We start from the raw sequence: 20,872 nt of genomic DNA, 5'->3' as shown, positions 1-20,872 counted from the left end.
GAGAAAGTATAGCAGACATGAAATTAAATCAATCAACTCACAAAAAAAGTGCATTTAGCAGAAATCCTGCTGTGAAATGGGAATAAAAACAGAAAAAACTTCGTCTCCAGTTTGGTTGGTTGAGGGAACTAGGCAATATACTGAAATCAAACTATAATTTTTAGTTTAATTTTCCCTTAGCTGTGACTAAATAAAGCACAGGCTAATTATTTCCTGCATTCCTGAATGACACTTTTGTTCTTTACAAAAGTTTGCATTAAGAGAAATTTCTAGGGAATTGTAGCATAGTTAGCGTTGGAAGCGACCTTAAAGATTATCCAGTTCCAACCCCTCTGCTGTGGGCAGGGACATCTCTCACCAGACCAGGTTGCTCAAAGCCCCATCCAGCCTGGCCTTGAACACCTCCAAGCATGGGTCATCTACAGCACCCTGGCATTCTTAAGGATTTCATCCTCCACAAATCAATAAAGCTAAACACACACAGAGGCATCTTGCAGTGCCTAGGCACAAGATTTGGAGCCTGAAGAAATTGCAGGAAGCTTCTCTGAGCTGCTCTGGAAATTGCCAGCGTGCGACATCCAGCAAAGACATCTCCCAGCACTGGACCGTGTAGCAGGACAGTACCGAAACCTCACGGACTCTTCCATATTCAGCATTCAAAGCCTCTTTTACACTCAGAAATCTGTGAAAAGACTCACACTATGGCTTGCACACACTGACTTCTACAAATGATCAGTAATATTCATATAACACACATCACCACTAGCTAGTTGTCACAGTCTTCTGGAAGCCTGTTTTCTCAAAGGCAGAAAAATTCAGATGTGCCTTGTGGTGAGCATCCTGGCTTCAGAAAAGGTGCAAAAATGGCCAATAAAATGATACTATGTCCTGCAAAATATCTGGCTGAGTATGGACAAAATGGTTGTGTCAATTAATGTTTTTTTCTTCTTCAGTATTATCTGAGTTTACTGAGATGCTGCTTCAATACCTTGGCTGCCCAGCTATCCAGCTCAGTAGTGCTGTCCCAGTGACACTGACTCAGAGCAAATACTGGAGCAGACCTCCACACAGGAGGTGTAGCACAACTCAGGCTTACAGAAGTAATTACTACTACCCAGAGGAGTCTCTTCAGACAGAGTTGGAGCTGTTGGGAGACTGACCTTGTCTTACAATCACATTGGAAACCCTAAGGAAAGACAGACACCACCTTAGGGAAGTAGTGCTCTAGAATTAGCATCTCAATCCAGCTCTACTTATCTGGGTTCACCTCCAAGTAGAAGTCCAACAGAGTGTATTTTTATTTTACTTTTGGAAGACAGCTACAAAGGTATCATAAACACAGAAGTGGATATGATAAAGACTTCAGATTTCTGATTTCCCCACTAAAAGCAGTAAAGGCCTTTTAAACCCACAGGCAGGGATTAAGAAGTACTTGACTTGTTTTTCCAGCTGGAGTAAACTTTTAGAAGGTACTAAGCCAACCTTAATGCTGATCCAAGATGAGTTTTTATTATCTGATACAGAACCAACAGTATACCCCAAACATACCCACACAGGTACTACACACACCATAATATAGGAATGAAAAGTCTTCCCTTTTTAGGAAATCATTCTGTCTTGAAGGGAAAAGATGATTATCCTTCTTTCACTCGCCACCACTTGCTCTTCCCCAGCTCTGAAAAGCATAATGGAGGTTCCTCCATGGCTATGAGAAACCATTTCAAAAGCTAAACCAAGATGTGGCTGAGGAAGGAATGGTGTGAGGAGGGAAGGATGTATCTCTATGTATATATATATCCAAAACCACTCATTGTGCCAGTTATCTCCATCTCTGGTTCTTGACTCTGCAGGTCAAATTGCTTACCCACAAACTGTTTATTCAGTGTCTCCAACACCTCTACCAGACTGTGAACTGGCACCTGCCGTGTGCCAGCCTGTGCCAGGGTGAGTTATGCTGCCACTCTCTCCCCACTGTAATGCTCACATTACTTTTTAGTTTTAAAAAATGTGAACTTGACACTATCTGCATTAGACCATCATCAATACTCATAAAAGTCATCTCTCTTCTCATTTAATATTTGGAAATATTTACGGAGTTTGAAGAAAATATTTTCATGGAATGTTTGATGTGAAAAACGCTCCAAGGCAGATAGATTTTTCCAGTTAACATTTCAAAATTGCTTCAAGACTGAATGAGCCATCTGATGATACACTTCTGTGTTTTAATTTTCCAGATGGAAAATGAAAATGTATTCAATATTTAAAAGGTCTTTTACAAAATACACAGAACTATTAAAAACAGTACCTGGGCTATTCTGCAGGAAAGGGAACAGAAACAAAAACACCTGGGATACAAGACCATGTACCTACTCAGCAGTCCACAAAACAGCTTTGGTGGGCGTATCCACATCCCTCCTTCCCAGGGAGGCTGTTACCCACAAGGCACAGACCCAACCCATTCTGGCCAGGTATTTGAAATTACAATTGAGAAAAAAAGCATTAACTCATCCCGGGCAAAACTCAGCTTCTTCTAAATGCACCCAGTGGTACTTCTGTGAAATCATCCTTAGACTAACTGTAAAGAAGGGGCACAGTGTGCAATTACTGCATCTACCTATTATTTCTTGGAAGAAAATAATACAAGAAGTAGATGGGTGTATATCGCCACTCATCATCTGTCCAATTGGCTAAACTGGCTTTACATACATGCAGCTGAGAATGTTTTATAGCACTCTCCTTCACATTCTTTCTCTAGTGACTGCATTTTTCCTCTTACATCAAATTGTCTCTTGCACTGAGAGGGCACATCCTGGACAGCTTTGCTCCATGTATGTGTGGAGCAACTGGTTCCTGCTTGATGTCTGGCTGTACCATTTTCTTTAGAAGGAGTAGCACTTTTGGAGTGGATGGAAGGTTGCAGAAGAACTGTGATCTACTGACAAAACAACTGTCCTGACCACTCTGAGCTGGCAGAAGGAAGCACAGCAGAAACAGTGGAGGTTTATTCAATCTGCAGAGTGTTTTACTGCCTTCTACAGTGGAATCCCTACCATGTTAAGCAGGAAATAGTCCACTGATGAGAGCCCATTTTCTCAGCCCATGGAGGGCCAGATTTGCTGAATAGCAATGACTACTTGCTGCAGTTACTAGAGAAACACAAAGGAAAAAAAAAACCACAGACCTACAGGAAAGAATCAGCTTGAGTAGTGCACAAGACAGTAAGAGTCAACATTTTAAGCTTTTCTCTCCAGTCTAGCAGGCTCAGCTGTGTCTCAGATGGCTTTGGTGTACATGTACACTTCAAGGCACAAATTAAGAAAACTCACTCCTTCAGTTATTCACAGGTCTTTCTCAGCCTGCTACAGCAAACAATGACGTTTACTCTCTCACTCACAAGACTCCTCAGTACCAGCAAAACTTGTCACAAGCTCTCCCCATTTATTTTCCTCATATTTCAAAGGAAACCCTTAACTGAATGCTAACTAACTTCTCTGTTAAAAGTGTATCCCCCACTTTTCAATATTTATAACAAAGACTTAATGAAGAACTGAAGGTCTACAGTCTTGGAGATAATGATTCTCTAAATGTATCTCATACGTCTTTCTGGGGCTGATTTGTCTGCATGGAGTGGTGGGTTGATGCTGCACTGAAGCTTCCTGTTCTAATGTAACCAGAACCAGTTTTCTTGAGCACTTGCTAACCTGCTGGGAGCACGCATTCCAAGGTACTTTCACCTACAAATTCTATAATAGTGGAAGACAGAAATTTCGTCTAGCCCAAAGACATGGCAAATTTATGACTCATCTTGACCACTCTTGTCTAAAGTTTTCTGTGAAGGAGATGACAACATTTTCTTCCTCCTCTGCCACAATCTGCATACAAGATTTGACCACAAACCAAGAGGGTTCCCAGGAATTAGCTGGTTTAAGGCCTAGACAAGTTGGAAAACACCTGTATTTCAGCTTCTTGGATAAGAGAACTTCCATATTAAAAGCTGGTAGTGGAGTTGATAGTACTTTTCAGTTTTAGAATCACATGAAATGCTTTGGCAGAAACAGAAACTGCAGTGATACTGCAAAGTACTATGCAAACAGAATTTGGCCTAGCATATGAACTCAGTCTCACAATTTGAATTGGGGGTTGAAAACTGTTAATTCTTAATTTCTTTAAGAATCAGATCTTAACTTTGCAATGGCTTCTTTTTCATCTGCATGCAAGATTTTAAAAATAGGACTGGTGTTTCCTTTAATTAGTATTTGATACAGTATTAATATTCCTATTTATCTTTTACATGCCATATGGATTAAATTCTCATTACTTTTGATCTTAATACTTTTAAAATATGTAAATCAGCAGACAGACACCCTCTTTAAAGCAGTGTTTGCACACCACATCTATTATTGCCTTGGGCAAAAGGAAAATATCTGCATTGCTAAAATTTCAGAATTGTGAGGAAATCTTGAAAAATCAGATATTAAACTGATCAATCTAGATGAATTATGTAACGACTACGTAAACGGCAGTTCTTTAGATTTAGCTGTACCTAAAAATGCAATAAGAGTTGCCAAAGGCCATTAGAGAACACATACTTAAAAGGGATCAACTACATTAATTTCTGGAAGGAGAATGTTTTCACAGGTTGAGCTAAGTCCAGATGCAAAGCCTTAGAAGAACACTATATTTTTTAAAAAAAACTTACCTTTAATCTCAGACATTAAAAATACAATTATTTGTTCTCATGTTTACAGAAGATACTATTATCTTTTTCTGATCTCATCTAAAATCCACTCAGTTCACAGGACCTTCTCCACTGCCTTCTCCACTGGACACAGGCCAGCAACCTGACAGCCTGATGTATTTTTGACACTTTGCTTTCATTTTGGTTATTTTAGGAACCTACAGGACTAAATACTGGTGTTCATTTGAATGCCATCTAAGAGAAAAGACCAGTCCTTCCTAAACTGAGGCCATGTTTGGCAGGGTTCACAGCAAATGAAAACCTGAGCCTGAGCTCTTTAATGCTACAGTAAAATGGTCACGTATAGCCCATGACTTCCCTGGGTGCACACCAGGCAGAAGGGTCACAGCAATGAAGGCAATGACAGTTTCATAAGAAAAAGGAACAGAAAATTGGCCCTTGCTGTGAACAACAGTTTAGTTTAAGGCCTAGTCTGCCCCAGTAAATGCTACCAATACATTTATTTCATGTCATCATCTGGACTGGTAAAAGTCCTCAGCCAGAAATACTGCTGGTTTTTTGATCAGACTAATGTGTTCCATTTGACAAACTGCTTTAAGAACTGCTTTCCTATGACGAGATCTCTTTCCAGCAAGGAAGTTTTCTGTCATACATGTGCAGTACAGTCACAGTTTCAAAGTCTTCTAGCTGCACATACAGACTAACTGGCCCGTTCAGTGCATGGTAGTTTCCCCCATGAGGAGACTGCTAACTCTGCCCAGTTAAAGGAGGCTTTTTTCAGATGCTCTCCTGCATAAGACTACACTAAAAATACATCTTTTCACATACACATACAAAAAAAAGGCACATCATTGCCCTTAAATCTGCAGGAATCTGATAAGCACCACAAATATTATTTTGAAATTCCTATTCAACTAAACTAAAATGTTTTCTCACAGCTATTTGCAATGGCACAATCAGTAAGATATTAGTAATCTAACTAGCAATTGTATATCCACAACTGTGTTCAGAGTAACTAGGTGACAGAACGTTTTAGAAGTAATTTAAATTTCCCCTTTAAGTGTCTTAATGACACTGTAAGGGCCAATGCCGCACTTAGTTATTGCAGTTTAAATGCTTTATGTACTTACATCACAATTATTGCTCATTACTGTTTCACAAGGCAGATACATATTTTCTTTGTTCTAAACATGAAGCATAACGAATAGGAAAGTGTGTTCACAGCCATGCAGTTGTCTATACTGTTCAACTCATTTACTTTTCAAGTCATATTATAAAATTCTAATTCTAAGCAGTCACTTAGAATTCACATTTCCATCTTTTTTTTTCCACATTGAATGGTCTTATTTAAGCAATGATTGCTACGAACTCTAAACAAGATGTGTGGATAACCACTGCTAGCCCCGAAGTACTGGGTCCTTCAACATCAACCTCTGCCTCTGACTGCTGCATTTATCTTATGCAGAACAAGGAGATGTTGCAAACAAGCCTGCAAAATGCTCTGTTAATAAATCAAGGATCTCTTGGCTACTGAACTCACAGCTCTGTTCTCTACTTAGTTCACAAGTATTTCATATCAAAGGGATGCAAATGTGAAGGTTTGGAAATAAAGGAGTAGCTTTCAAATTTGAAGCTAAATAAAAAGACTGACAAGAAATACCATTAACAATCTGTATCATTTTTGTCCAGTCCCCTGTCCTGAAACTTAAGTACAACACTACACAGTGGGACTCCACTTTCACGTCTCCTCCAGGTAGGAGACTGACTTTGTTTAATGATACAGCACCTACAGAAATGGCATCATAGTATTTTATGAAAGTGACCCAATTAAAACAAATTCAGACAGTTATTACAAGCAAAACTTTTCTCACTTTCCATTTATTTTTTTCATCACTAGGGTGTGGAAACCTCCTGTCTCCTTCCCTGCTATACCATGACACATGGCAGATTCACATAAAAATAATCTTGGACTATCCCATTGGAAACAGCTTCAGGCTAAAGCCAACCCCTTCCTTATCTCCTTTGTGACATCATATACCCACACTGAAGCAGACAGAGGCTGTAGGGGTAGAATACAGACTACTTTCATGGGCCATACAAGAGAAAGGACAGTTCTCAAAAGCTCTTACCTTCCTGATCCAGCAACACAGACCACACATTAACATGAGAATAAGCCACAATCAGGATATCTCATTAACCAAGTCCATTGTTTTCAAACAGCTGAACTGTTTTAGATTAGTGATGACTTCTTTCCTGTGCCCTAGTAAAAAGGAGGTCTTATTTCAGTTCTAGATCATTCCTGGCAAGTCAGCTGGGAACATGCAGAACACAATGTACACCAGATTCCAGCACACTGGTGCCATCCTGCTCTGAGCTTTGTCATGAGCTTTGAAAACCGGCATAGGCCCATCCCACCAAAACTTGTTTTCCCGTTTGTTTTTGTTTCAAAAGGTCCTTCAGGGAAAACAATCTGGTCAAAAATCCAGCCACAATTCAAAATGTTTATATAAAACACACTCAAATCTGTGGGAGCAATATTTTAAAATGTGTTTTTTGTTTCTGATTTGCTGTTCTTACTTAATGTTCTGGTCTTGGTATGAACAAAGCCAGACAAACCCCAAAGCATTAGTTTGACAAATGTAATCCAGATACAATGGGCTGGATTTACGGACCAGCCATGCTTATTCATGGTGTAGCATGAAGATGCATGACGATGCTCAGCATAACAGGCCCAAATTAGAGCTGCCCTGAGCCCTCTCCAGAGCACACCCCTAGCACAGAAGGACTGCACGCTGCATGCAGAGCCAGCTCTGTGTCTCTGCTCCTACTTGTCCCGGAATAACAATCATTCTAAGGCAGGGCAGCACAAACCTGAACAAAAGCAACTAGGATAAAGGGCTGCAGTCCTTGAGGACAAAAACAAAAGCAAACCTCTCTCTTCTCCCATATCCTCTATAATCTTTTCCATTTCCAGCTGATGTTGAACCGGAGAAATCTCTGCAGATATGGGGACATCCTTCCCTGCTATACCTTTTCAGAGGTTATGAGAGGGGTTTGTCTTGCACCAACCCAGCACCTGCAACCCTCCAGTTAGCTTGCAAAGGAAATGGCAGACATAATCTCTTCTACAGTTAGATTCAGTTACCCTACACATCACATGTACCAGTGACAGATTTCAGAAGAACTCAGCTACCTACCCACTAGCCAGGTTTCCAGGGCAAAATTTGAAACACTCACCAGGAAATGGTGGTCACTTATGGAATCAATGAATGTTTTGGAAACTGTAGTTCTATTTTTCTGCCAAAAAATTACTTTTGGAAACTCTTAATAAATGCATCCAAAGTTCTACTGAAAACACATCCTGTAATGTTGCCTTATTACTTTGCTGGTAGTGACGTTCCTCCAGTCAACCTAAATTTATGTTATTTACCTTTCTGTAAAAATTCAGTATTTCCATGTTAAATAACCCCATCAAGCTTTTCCTTTCTCATCACCCCATTAAGTGTGTTTGCTCTTTTGAGTTTGGCTTTTTCTGACTACAGTAAATGCAACAACAAATCTAAAGGCAGACAATTGTGTTCCTATTGCGAGAATTCTTATTTGGAGAATTTTTTGGACAATATTGAAGGATTATGCATGTCCTCTGCCACTACAAACAAGAACATGGAGATACGTTTTTTTTTCCCAAGTCTTTTTGTGTTATTTCTTCATTAGCTACAGACTTGAATCAGAGACCAGTTTGGGACACATTTTGTCATTCAGCAGCGAGAGATAAAGCATCTTGATAACTGACTGGTAAAGACTGACTTTAAACATTGAGCTTAAATTGTCTGCCTTCTCAAAGAATAAATCTGACCCTGGTTCTCAGAAGCAACTACCAATAGGGCTGAAAGCTTTTAGCTTTAAAGAAGTATGTCCAGAAAGCAAGGCACATCTTGTTCTGCTTTGGATGACACTGCATAATCATAGGACCTCAAGGAGAGCTATCTAGTTACCACAAGAAGTTCTAGAAGAGAGTGGACTGGACTTGGAACTCTTCATTTAGAACCCTTTTCAAAAGTACATTTGAAAAGGTAGAAAAGATGCAGAAAGCCACAGAATCATAGAAAGGCTGGGGTTGGAAGGGATCATCTAGTTACAATCCCCTACCATGGGCAGGGCTGTCACCCACTAGATCAGGTTGCTCAGGTCCCCAGTCAACCTGGCCTTGAACACTTCCAGGGATGGGACAGTCACAACTTCTCTGGGCAGCCTGTTCAGTGCCTCAACACATTCTGAGTAAAGAACTTCTTCCTAACTTCTGATCTAAATCTCTTCTCTTTTGGGCTTATAAGCCCCCTTAAAATATTGGAAGATTGCAAGGAGGTCTCCTCTTTTCCATGATGAACAACCCCAACTCTCTCTGACTGTCTCAATAGAAAAGGTGCTCCAGCCCTCTCATCACCCTTGTGGCTCTCCTATGGACTGATCCCAGCAGATCCACATCTTTTGTGCGCTGAGGACCCCAGAGCTGATGCAGCACTCCAGGTGGGGTCTTGTGGGAGTGGAGTAGAGGGGCAGGATCACCTCCCTTGACCTGGTGGCCACTTCTCTTCTGATGGAGCCCAAGCCTTCTGGGCTGCAAGCCCACACTGTTGGCTGAGGTCCAGCCTTTCATTCATGACGACCCTCAAGTCTTTCTCATAGGTTAATAGTCTTAAAGTCATAGGTCTAGTTGTAGGTCATGAAGCCACAGGTTAATGAATTCAGGCCTGACACTAAACACAACTATATTAAAAAACGGAAAGTTCTTGCTTAGGTCCAACATAAACTAAGGAAACAGACACAAACAGAGGAATAAGAATTAACATTAGGAAATAAAACAAAGAATTTTTTCAATCCTGTTCTGCAAAGGCAAAAACTGCCTGAAAGATTCACTTAAAACCAAAGTATAGGATTTATTCTGTCAATGACCTTCATATAATGCACAAAGGAAATCATAGCAGAATTTGACCTAGCATGCATTAGCAGTTCAGGAGTGATTTATTTAGATCCTATTGAGATTACCTGAAATTTTACAAAAGTAGCTTCCATAAGGCAGAGGGCATTATAGTTGTACAGCTGCAATGGATGGGATAGAATGAAAGGCTGTGAGTGCCATAAATCCAGTGGGGATAATCTCAATTCCTTCCATCCCAGTTAAATTCTGCAACATTGTTCTAAAGCTGAGTGAGTGGCTTAAGTGACTGTGCTGTCCTGAGCGTTGTGGTTTACTGTGTCTCTTCTCCTGATCCAACATGACGTATGTACTTTTGTTTTGTTTTGGTTTTCTGTTTGTTTTGTTTTGAATAGCCTCCAAATTCATAAAGAGAAAATAAAAAGAGGTCACTGAAGAAAAGGTTGTTACTACACAAGGAAAACTTCCCTTAGTTCATCTGGTCCTTTCGTTACCTTCACAGATTGTGGAGCAACCAATGCTCCACCCTTTCAAAGACAAAGGCTTCCTAAGCCTAATAAAAAAACTAAGTGGCAAATAATGATATTAAATGTTGCAAACTAGTGATTCCCTGATGTGGGCCCATGGCAAAGGAAACAGTTTAGTAAGGATTGCCCTTTCAGATTTTACCTTTCAAAACAGAGCATGAATCACAACTCTCCTTTCAAATGCTGTGAAGCTACAATTGCACTTTGCCCTGAAGAACTTGAGCAACTGGACAGGAGAAAAGCAACATTGCAGAAAGCAGCAGGACATTTCATTACTAAGGCTACCAAGTGTTCTACCCTTATTGAAACACCATTTTTTTCCCTTACCTTTTCAGCACATCCCCTTCTTTCTCCTTTCTCTATCATGGTTGTCTGCATGGGTTTTCTTCTTTGATGGTATATTCTTTCTCCACTCAACCTCTGGCTTGTTTTTTACTCCACGTCAGTCACATGTTTTCCCTATGTGTGAAGTTCTGCATGGTTTCATCTATCATAGTCAGTGTCTTCTGCCTTACTGGTAAACTCCCTCTCCAAAACAAGATTAGGTTTATTCATCTTTTCCTTCTTTTTCCCTACATGCATCCTTTTTTTTTTTTCCTTGCCAGTCACACCACAAACAAGCTATGGAATTTAAACTGAAAATTGACAGATGCTGCTTTCTGACTGTGCATGTTTATTTTGTGGGTGGGAATAGAAGAGGGAGTTTTGTGAATTAACAGTGATTTTCTTCAACGTGTGTCAATGATTAGTTTGTGTGGCATGTTACTATCATGTAGCAAATGTTTGAATTTGAAAGTTTTAGGTTGCAAGTTGCTTATGGTAATAAAATGCAATAATGAAAATCCTTCATTTGCAATGCCCTGAGACATCTCTGCTTGTGGCTGTCTGGTGACTGTGTTCTTCCCAGGGAATGTTTTAAAATAGACTACAGTTTACAAACAAAAATATCTAAACGTAGTCATGCAAGATTTCATTTTTCTGAAGCAGTTAAGCTCCTTTGCCTATGAAGCTGAGGAATTCACCCTTCTTGGGTCCTAAATCAATGTTAAAAAAGCACAAAGCAAGAGCCTGGACACAGCAGACAGAAAACTGATATATACTATAGATTCGAACTAACAGCTGTTCTGAATACCATTGTGAGGAGCAGATTCTTATGAGGAGATTAAGAACAGTACTACTTCCAATTTATCAGTTTCCTATGAATGAAAAATTAATTGGAAGCACATGGACAGCAACAGATGAAAGAAACTGATATCACTTTGTCTCCAAGTCTGATGAGCAAAATATGTTGGGTGAGCCCAAACTGGAATCTTAGACCTATTCCCTTTTGGGACATTAAGGGAGATAAGATTTAGAGGTGAACTTCAAATATATTCACCTGTCTCTGTAAACAAGTCAACCACTCAGAGATCTTTGCCACACAAATATCCTTATTACCACCTTTTAACTATAGCAGCTAGCTGTTCTGAATTTTTAAAACTAAACCCATATATCCTGCTACTCAAATTAGCTCACTTTTTTTTTTTAGAGCTGCAGTAAACTTTTTTTCCAAGTAAGCCCTTTAAAACTGACAAGCTTGCTGTTATTCATTTGATAGTCATGCTCTTTATCATTACTAAGAATATGCAGTAAAGAACAGCATGAAAAGAATGTAGAAGAAACAATTGCACCACTTTGCTGCAGGGTATTTTTGGTGTTTGCAAATCCCAGTACTACAAAAAAAGGCTGGAACAATGTAATACTTTTTTCCTTAATTTGAATGTGACTTTTGTGTGTGTGTGTGTGTGTGTGCAAGGCAACATAAGCACACTGGTGAGGAGTTCCAAAAATAGCACTACACTTGCAGAGCCACAGAACAGGAATCAAAGATCTACTTCCCAGCCTATAGAGAAAAAATAGTAGCTGCAGCTGAAGGCAGAGAGTCGCTATAGCTCTCCAATTTGAATACCAGACAATTGCACCCACTCTGCGTTTGATTCCCAGCAGAATTAACACGGTCAGATGAGGAAGGACATGTTAAAGATGACCAAGTCTTCACGGGTATTATTGATTCTATTCAGCTCGTTAGTTATCTGCATTCTCCCCATCAGACAACCTGGTTGCTAGGGCACACCAACCTGGCAAGCAGGAGCAATACTCAGTAAACATATAGCTGTGCTTCCTGCCTTCTCACAGTGTTCATTGCTTATGCTTTTAAATGTACAAGGCAGGACACACCTTAAAGACAAAGAACAGGTACTAAGGTATTTTCAGGAAAAGAAATACTAGAATTCATAAAACTCTTCTTTCATACATGTCATGTTATGACCAAGATATGCCTGTTGCCTGCCTGACCATACACAGGAAAGGAGCTTTTCTTTGTCCCATTGGCAGCAATAACAATAGTTCCTTTGATTTTCATACCCTACCTTCCCTTGGAGGAAAGGTGTTATAAGCAGGGAAGATGAGGGTGTGGCATAATTTTTCTGCTGTACTGCCAACACTTTAGCACAACAGGTTCCCAATAATTCTCTCCCTGGCCAACGAATATCCTCAAGAAATATTGTCCTTGCCTGGGGTCAGAAAGGAGCTCTGCAAACTCACAGTGACTGTGAGAAGCAAGTATTTGCTATTGCTATTCTCGACTTAATCATTATCATCTTGAGGCTATTCATGAGAGAACTGAAATATAAAATACTTCTGGTGAGTGGAGAGAAGGAATGATGGACGGCCAAGGAATACAATCCTTGTCATGAGCAGACCTAACAAATAACTGATATAAGGTTATTTCGTCCTACCCAAATACCTCAGAACAACTTCATTATTTACTGAACGGAATACCTATTTATCAAACTGTATTTATGAGTAACTTGTAGTATCTACACCTTCACAGATGTGGTTGGAAACATTTTGTCCTCAGTATCTATATTTTACTTGTCAGAGATCTTTTCCATTTACATTGATCAACCATGCAAATTATATACCATGGTTTGGGTTTCTACTAAGCTGTGTATGATTTTTAGCAGTTGATCACAATCCACTAGGAATTATAACTCAAATTAGCATACAGAAAAAAATCCAAACATATGCAAAGTATATAAGATTTTGAAATGCATTTTTTTTCCCAGAAATTCATTTGTTATGGTACTTTCTGAACTATCCCACACCTCATGTACCATTCTGTCACCATCACATTAATTATGTTACTGCTTTTACCACCATGTTATCTCTTCACAGTGTGAACGAAGAATTGTAAAAATAATTTGTGAAAACTTACAGTCTTATAAAAAGCAAGATCTGAAGTCCAGCTATTATTACTCAGCTGTGGGGAATTAAGTAGAATGAATTCACATTTTTAAATATCTGCAAAACCACAGAAATTATTTGATAACTTGCAGCTAGCAGATTAATTCATAGCTCTACCAAAGGAAATTATTAACTGTCTCAGCCTTTTTCTTACAAAATAACCAGAAATAAAAACACTATCTAAAGTTTTCTGACAGCAGGGAAAAGTTAAAAAACTAAGAATTGTTTCTTTTTTGCAAAACAAAATTAATTTGAAAATATTATTAGTTATTTTCATCTTACGTGCACTCTTAAAGCTCTGTCCCTACTGCATTTATTATAACAAAGTTTACTTCAATGAAATGATGCATATTTTTAGAAAGAGAAGAGTAATGACTCAGGAACCTCACGATCTGCCTGAGTGTATCAGTCATCTGAGATACATTGCTGGTTTAGAGCACCAGTAATTGTGGCAAAATAATAAAAAATAAAGCTGATAGAGAATATTTAAGAGAAATTTCAAACAATAACAACAGAACAATGAATTGCTGTGTGATGGAAAGCTTAACTACCAACAAAGATACGAAAAAAGAAGTGTCCAAACAAACCTGTATGTTGTGGATAGAAAATGAAGACAAAGAGCAGGTGAACTGCAGCTTGGATTAGAAAGACAGTGGTAGACATCAGGTGTTAAAGGGAGAAACTGAACTCCTATTAAAATCTGTGAGGTTTTAGCACAGTAATATTGTGTACATATTATACAACTTCATTAAATTGCTTTGTTTCCTTAGTATCATTTTTTGATTTTTCAAGGAGAAAGATCTGCAGTCTTTCTATTGCAATGCAGTCATTACCAGCTGCATTTCAACTTGGTTTATATAGAACAAGTACTGAGTTGTCTCTGGAGAACTCTATTGCAGTTTATCTGTGCAGTTTCCCTACATCTTATTTTATCTCTCACCTCTGATTTTAATCAGTCATGGCTGCAGGTCAAATCTTTTTGCATTGGAAGCAATCACAATAACCAATCCAGAAGTAAACCAGCCTATAATGAAATTCAATGCCTAGGGCTAAACATAGAGCTAACATGTGTTTAACAAATCAAAGCTTGTATTTATCACTTGTCACTGTTTGTGTCTTTGTCTGTTGGAGGGGAAAAACAATTAAGAAGCTGAGCAGTAAAGAAAAACTTAAGAACCACCTAATTTCTTTTCAGATTTGTTGGTCTGACACTTTGGCAAAATGCAGTCTGTGTATCATGCTATCACAGAGTAGTGAAAGGTTTAATATAAACCACCCATGGGTGAACCAGTTCAGAATACAAACATCTTTACTGCAAGTCTCAGCTAAAGAAATTACATCAGGCCAAGAGAAGTGCAACTGGCTTCACTTATGTTTGCAGGCAGATTTTCTGAATTCACACTGAACTATGTGCTGAAGCACTGAAATCCTGAACATGAGGTACTGCTTCTCACCCCAATGGCTAGTGAAGCTAACAGGTTCCTGCCAGCACAAACCCACATAGCAAAAACTCAGGCTTCCCACATGCTGGGAGGTGATGGTCCCTCCAGGGAACTCCTGTGGGGTCCCACAATGCACAGAAATAGCTTACCAAAAGAATCCATTGCTTAAATATGCAGCCTTACAACCCCTGAAAGGTGATTATCCTTTCTTATAATGATAGAAACAGAAATACAGAATACGTTATGTTGGAAAAGATCTCTGAGATCATGAAGTCCAGTCTTTCCTTAAATACCTCCAGGGACAGTGACTCCACCACCTCCCTGGTCAGCCCATTCTAATATTTAGTCATCTTTTTTGTGAAGAAATTCTTCCTAATGTCCAACATAAGCCATCCCTGGCACACCTTAAGACTCTGTCCTCTTGTCCTGTCACTGGTTTCCTGGGAGAAGAGGCCGACCTCCACCTGGCTACAACCTCCTTTCAGGTATCTGTAGAGAGTGACAAGGTCACATCTGAGCCTCTTCTTCTCCAGGCCAAGCAACCACAGCTCCCCCAGCCTCTACTCATAGGATATGCTCTCCAGACCTTTCACCAGCTTCAATGCACTTCTCTGGAATTGCTCCAGCACCTCCTTTCTGAACTGAGGGTCCCAGAATTGGACACAGTACTCCAGATGTGTCCTCACCACTGTTGAGTACAGGGAGACAATCACTTCCCTAGTCCTGCTGGCCACACTATTCCTGATACAGGCCAGGATGCCATTGGCCTTGGCCACCTGGATGCACTGCTGGCTCATGTTCAGCTGGCTGCAAGCCAGCACCCTCAGGTCCTTTTCTGCTGAGACACTTCCCAGCCACTCTGCCCCCAGCCTGTAACACTGCATGGAGTTCTTGTGGCTAAAATGTAGGACCTGGCACTTGGTCTTGCTGAACCTCATCTGTTTGGTCTCGGTCCATAAATCCAGCCTGTCCAGGTCTCTCTGCAAGACTCTTCTATACTCCAGCAGATCAACATTCCCACTCAACCGGGTGTCATCTGTGAACCTCTAATGGTAGACTCAATCCTCTCATCCAGATCATCAAGAAAGATATTAAACAGGACTGGGCCCAACACTGGTCCCTGGGAAACACCACTATTGACTGGCTGCCAGCTGGATGCAGCACCATTCACTACCACTCTCTGGGCCCAGACAGTTCTCAACAACAATGATTGCTTTGAGACTTATCTTTATTGGCAGCTTATTTTCTCAAGAGACACCCTAAAAAATATCTTATGATGATTTCTACTCACACATTTGCAAGGTAAAATGAATGATCTGAAGACCTGATTTCTCTTTACTAAGGCCAAAGCCCAGCATTTATCCCAGATTTGAAGAAGTCAGAAATCCAGTGATACTCCTTTAAGGAAAACAGAAAAAGAACTTACTTTTTCTCCTGCACATGCTCAGTCAGATTTTGGTTCAAAAGCCACAGAACTACTGTAGCAGGATCTCTTCACTGGAAATTCATTATACAACATAACACATCAGCAACATCTCTGCCAGAGGCTTCAACTGCAACACGACTCACAGTAATGCTCTGTTATGGCTTGGTACATAGTAGGAGAAAACAGTGGAGATCTCACAGGCCTCACAAATACCTACAGCTTGCTCGGTACAATAGGATCATACTATGTCACACTGTCTTAGTCTTTTTAGAGTTTCCTGTAACAGCCAGACTGTCCCACAATCAGCTTTTTTTATTTGCAAAAGAATGATCAACTCAAACCTGACCCACTCAAAAAATCCCCTGAAACCAAATCAAATTCTACTTCCAAAAATCCCTAAAGCCCAGATATGTAGAAAAATTTTCATGTCAATTTTTTACAACCAAGACCCAATTCTGCTCACTGTTATGATTTTACTGACTACAGTCAAGTTTTTCATGATTTACATTTCTTCAACGTAAAATTAGTCTCAGTGGGGGGCTTAAAAATGATGAAACGAAACTCCTAATTAAACAACCAAAAATAATTCTAAATAGATTACAAATTCTTTCACTTAAATCCTGAATGATTTCAGGATTCTGAAATTAATGGCATTTATGTGTCAGTATCATCCTATCTGACAGTGACTAGTTGCAAGTCTGTGCAGTATTCCACACTGCATTCTGCAGCAGCGGTTTTGCTTTTCCTTTAGAAAGGAAGATTTGCTATAATATTATCAAACAGGAACAAACAGCTGAATGGCTTAGATTGATATCTCTCTACTTGCAGGAAGTGAAGTGCATCTTTTGTTACGAGGCATCCAGATCTTGATACCACATTTTGTGTGGTACACTACCTGTTCTTTAGTATAATGCCTATTACAGTCATGTTGGGATATCGACTTTCTGTGAATCGAGGGATAAAAAGTGTCTCATTTTCAAGTCACTAATAATTATTGCTTTGCCATAGCTGTTACCTTTTTTAAAATAATGCAAAAATAGGAATTAAATTAGCTCAGAGTTAAAACTCTACTACACTGTTAAACTACCATATATTGTAAGATGGTTTTCTATATTTAAGCACCTTTCACTTGCAAGTGCAAAACATCAAATTCAGACTGTACTTCAGGGCTGAGACTGAGGCATTTTACAGTATTTTCAATAACAAAGTCTGTCTCAAAGAAAACTGTACTCTGAAGCAGAGACAAAATATCCAAGCCACCTATTCTCTGTGGCTGGGATATTTTAACATGATCATGGTCCTGATAGAATTAGAGTGGGATCACTTCATTAAAACTGGAGTTAAGTTCTAACATTAGAAGTCATCATTATTTTAAAGTTCCTGTTTAGGGTAATTAACCTACAAATATCACCTGTGTAATGACAACCAGAGAGTAACATTTTGGGAACAATATCTCCTGTGCCCACAATGCCCCTACTACAACCTGTCCCCAGCACTTGCTCAGCTGTGCAGCAGCCTTCCTCCTCATCAAGCCACAACATGACATATTTCATTATCTACTTGTCTCCCATCAGTGCAAAAAACAGTAACTACCTTCATATGTTTCTCCAAACCCAACACAGCTACACTCACCGAATCTCATATTATGAGTGGTTTAACAGGAAGAGAAAAATGAACAATGCAAAAATAAAAATATGTATTGCAAGGAAAACATTCAAAATGGATCAGTAGCTAAAGAGACTCCAGGCCTTGCCAAGACTCTAATTTCCACTAGTTTTGGGAATATAAAAGATTAAATAATCTGAAATCAAAGACTATATCAAAATGGACTATTCATTACCTCAGCCTTAGATTGTGGCTACAGACACTGCAGATTGGATACTTCCAGATCTGACAGAATCCTGGCAAATTTCTCTGCCTCTCACGAAATTTCAGCATTGCAGACAACATTGAGGTGCAAGGCATAATCTGAACATATTCAGAAGACATTCTGTTCTCCCAAAAGAGAATGTCCGTAGCCAGAGATTCTTCATGTCTTTTTTCACTTATTCAAAATTTCTGTGCTAAGCATAAAAAATTATGTCATCCTCTGGTCACTGCAGAGATACTATTAGCTTTCCTTTTGCAAACATATTTCCTTGCATCTCAGAAAATCTGTCACATTTAGCTTTGAAGCAAAGTTATGTTGGTCAACTCCCTATGAAGCACTCACTTTTCATTACAAATTTCAAACAGTCTCACTATCCATCTCATCTAAGGGAATACCACTACTTGGCCTCTGGAGATGACAGTATTTTAATTCCTTCAGTACTACTTTATTGTGACTAGAATAATTAATTTCTGGCTTAATTGTTACTAATGACTGGACTCTCCTCTCTGCCCAGGCAGTGTGTCAATGCAGAGACAATGGAGGGAATTCTTGGCATTGTTCCTAGTCTTGCCCCACTGCTCTGGCAGAGCCTGGGGGAATGCCCAGGGAGTGTAAAGCCAGCCCTGTGACTCTGTACAACCACAGCACGGGCATGCACCTGGGTTGCTCTGCATGCAGTTTGGCCATACTGCTCAGTTTTCCTATGACCCAGTGTAAAGGCCTTTGAAGTGAAAAAGAGGCTTTTGTTTCTGTATTAATTATGGAGTACAGTCTTTGCATGATCTTTGTGGAAATTTCCTTGTCTATTTTTCCTTTACCAATCTACTGCTAAGAACAGGCAGACTGTTCTATTAAAAAGCTGGATAACAAGATGTGATGGAATAGTCTGCTTGAGTATAAACAAAAACATGTGAAATCATAGCAACCATTTCTGCCCTTTTGTGTTCTGTCCCACCTTGACTGCACTAGAGCCTCACCTAACCAGGCCACAGGACAAACCAGCAGCCTTCCCTTTGTGCTTAAGCCTGCATAGAGACTCTCTCCTTCAGCCAGCACCAATGCTGCTTCATAACTGGTCACAGACCTGTCACATTTCCTTCCCACTGGTCTCTTGTGTTCCAGGCCTAAGCATTACCACCAGGATGATAGACTAGTTCTGCCTGTAATGAAACTTGGAGAATAAAAAATCAATCTCTAACACTGCAGAATAACGTTTTACTATGAAAAATAACAGTCTTTGCATTGTTTAAATCACCTACTGGGCAGCTTTTTTGGTGTAAGTAACAGTTTAGGTAGTATGACCCTACATTATAAGGCATGTGCATTTTATAGACATGCTTTCTTATTCCAGGAAGATATTTGCTATTTCACTTGGTTTTCACAATAGGTATAAGAATATTATCTTCTTAAAAGTATACTCCATATATTAAGACTGAATATAGTCTGAGCATCATGTGAAAGCATCTGCATTTCTGAATGTAGGCAGTGCTTTTAACAGCACCCAAGGAAGTCATTCTTCAGCAGTTTCACCTTCTTAATAGTTACTCATTGAAGTGTTATTTATATGATCATCTGTATGAATATTTTCATGTTTAACTAGGAAATTCCTTACTTCTCTGCATTGTCATGTTTATCTATTAAAAGATAGATGTTTTTCAATAGTTCAGATCAACATTGCCTTAATCTCCTCTTCTAGTTCTATTCTTCTATCACTTCACATCTTTTGAAGTCTCTCTAAATCATATATTTGCTAAGGGTGTAATACTGCCAGTTTAATTGTTTTACCTCAGACAGGTCTTTAATTTCAAGGAGACCCATTGCAGGGGTCAATATCAAGAGAGAGCAAGTATGATAGATCTGGTCCCTGACTGCTTCCCTCAAGAGCATTTGTTGCAATGAAGATTCTTCTGTTTGACAGGTTTATTGTCTAACATGCAATAATTTAAGATAGCAATGCAAACTTCCCCTGCAGTCCCACATTATGGATTGAAAACCCATATGGACAGAAATGCATGAAAACAGAAAAATTGCTCAATCTGCTGTGTTTACAAACTATTCTGTTTTTAGCATGTAAACCACACAATGCCTGTGTAAAGACTAAAAACTTTGAATTTGCAGTATTTCCTGTAAGGGAAGGATCTCCCTATAAATACCTACCTTCTTACTTTTACACTGTAAATTATTTAACTGAACTCTGTAAAATTTAAAACTTAAAACTTAGGATTAGGGCTTAATTATTCAGATGAATGTTTGTAGATTTCCAAGATGAAAGATGTCCCATTAAATAAATATGCAGAAATGTTTATGTATAGCACAACATTATAAACAACTAATTTTTAGTAATAACCTGGAAATTAATGTATTATCATGTACTTTCTGGCTTTAGTTACACATTGTCAACCTACTTCATCTTGAACTGAGGAAAGTATTCTCTGATACAGTATTAAAGTCTGTATTCATGAATTTGCAAAGACACAATGATTAGGATAACACACAAAAATATTCTGATAGGTAATGATTTCCTGAAATATTCAAAGATAAACCAGGTAAAACTCAAAAAATGTCACAATGTTCCCAGTTTTTAAATTGTTACTGAGCATGACAAAAATAACACAACAGCAAATAAAATAAAAATCCACGCTGCATAGATTGTAGGATTATTGCAGATTTTCAGTGTTGCTGACTGA

General features: G+C 39.1%; 1 protein-coding gene across 1 annotated transcript in view; it reads right to left on the bottom strand.

Annotated features, from left to right (window-relative positions):
• MYO3B (myosin IIIB) overlaps positions 1-20,872 on the bottom strand; it is a 184,252-nt gene that overhangs the window by 23,525 nt on the left and 139,855 nt on the right. The gene's annotated exons all lie outside the window — the stretch shown is intronic.

This window comes from Pithys albifrons, chromosome 8 (genome assembly GCF_047495875.1).
Source record: "Pithys albifrons albifrons isolate INPA30051 chromosome 8, PitAlb_v1, whole genome shotgun sequence".
Taxonomy (NCBI): Eukaryota; Metazoa; Chordata; class Aves; order Passeriformes; family Thamnophilidae; genus Pithys; species Pithys albifrons.
The sequence above is the reverse complement of the archived record's forward strand: the minus strand, read 5'-3'. Positions and strand labels throughout refer to the sequence as shown.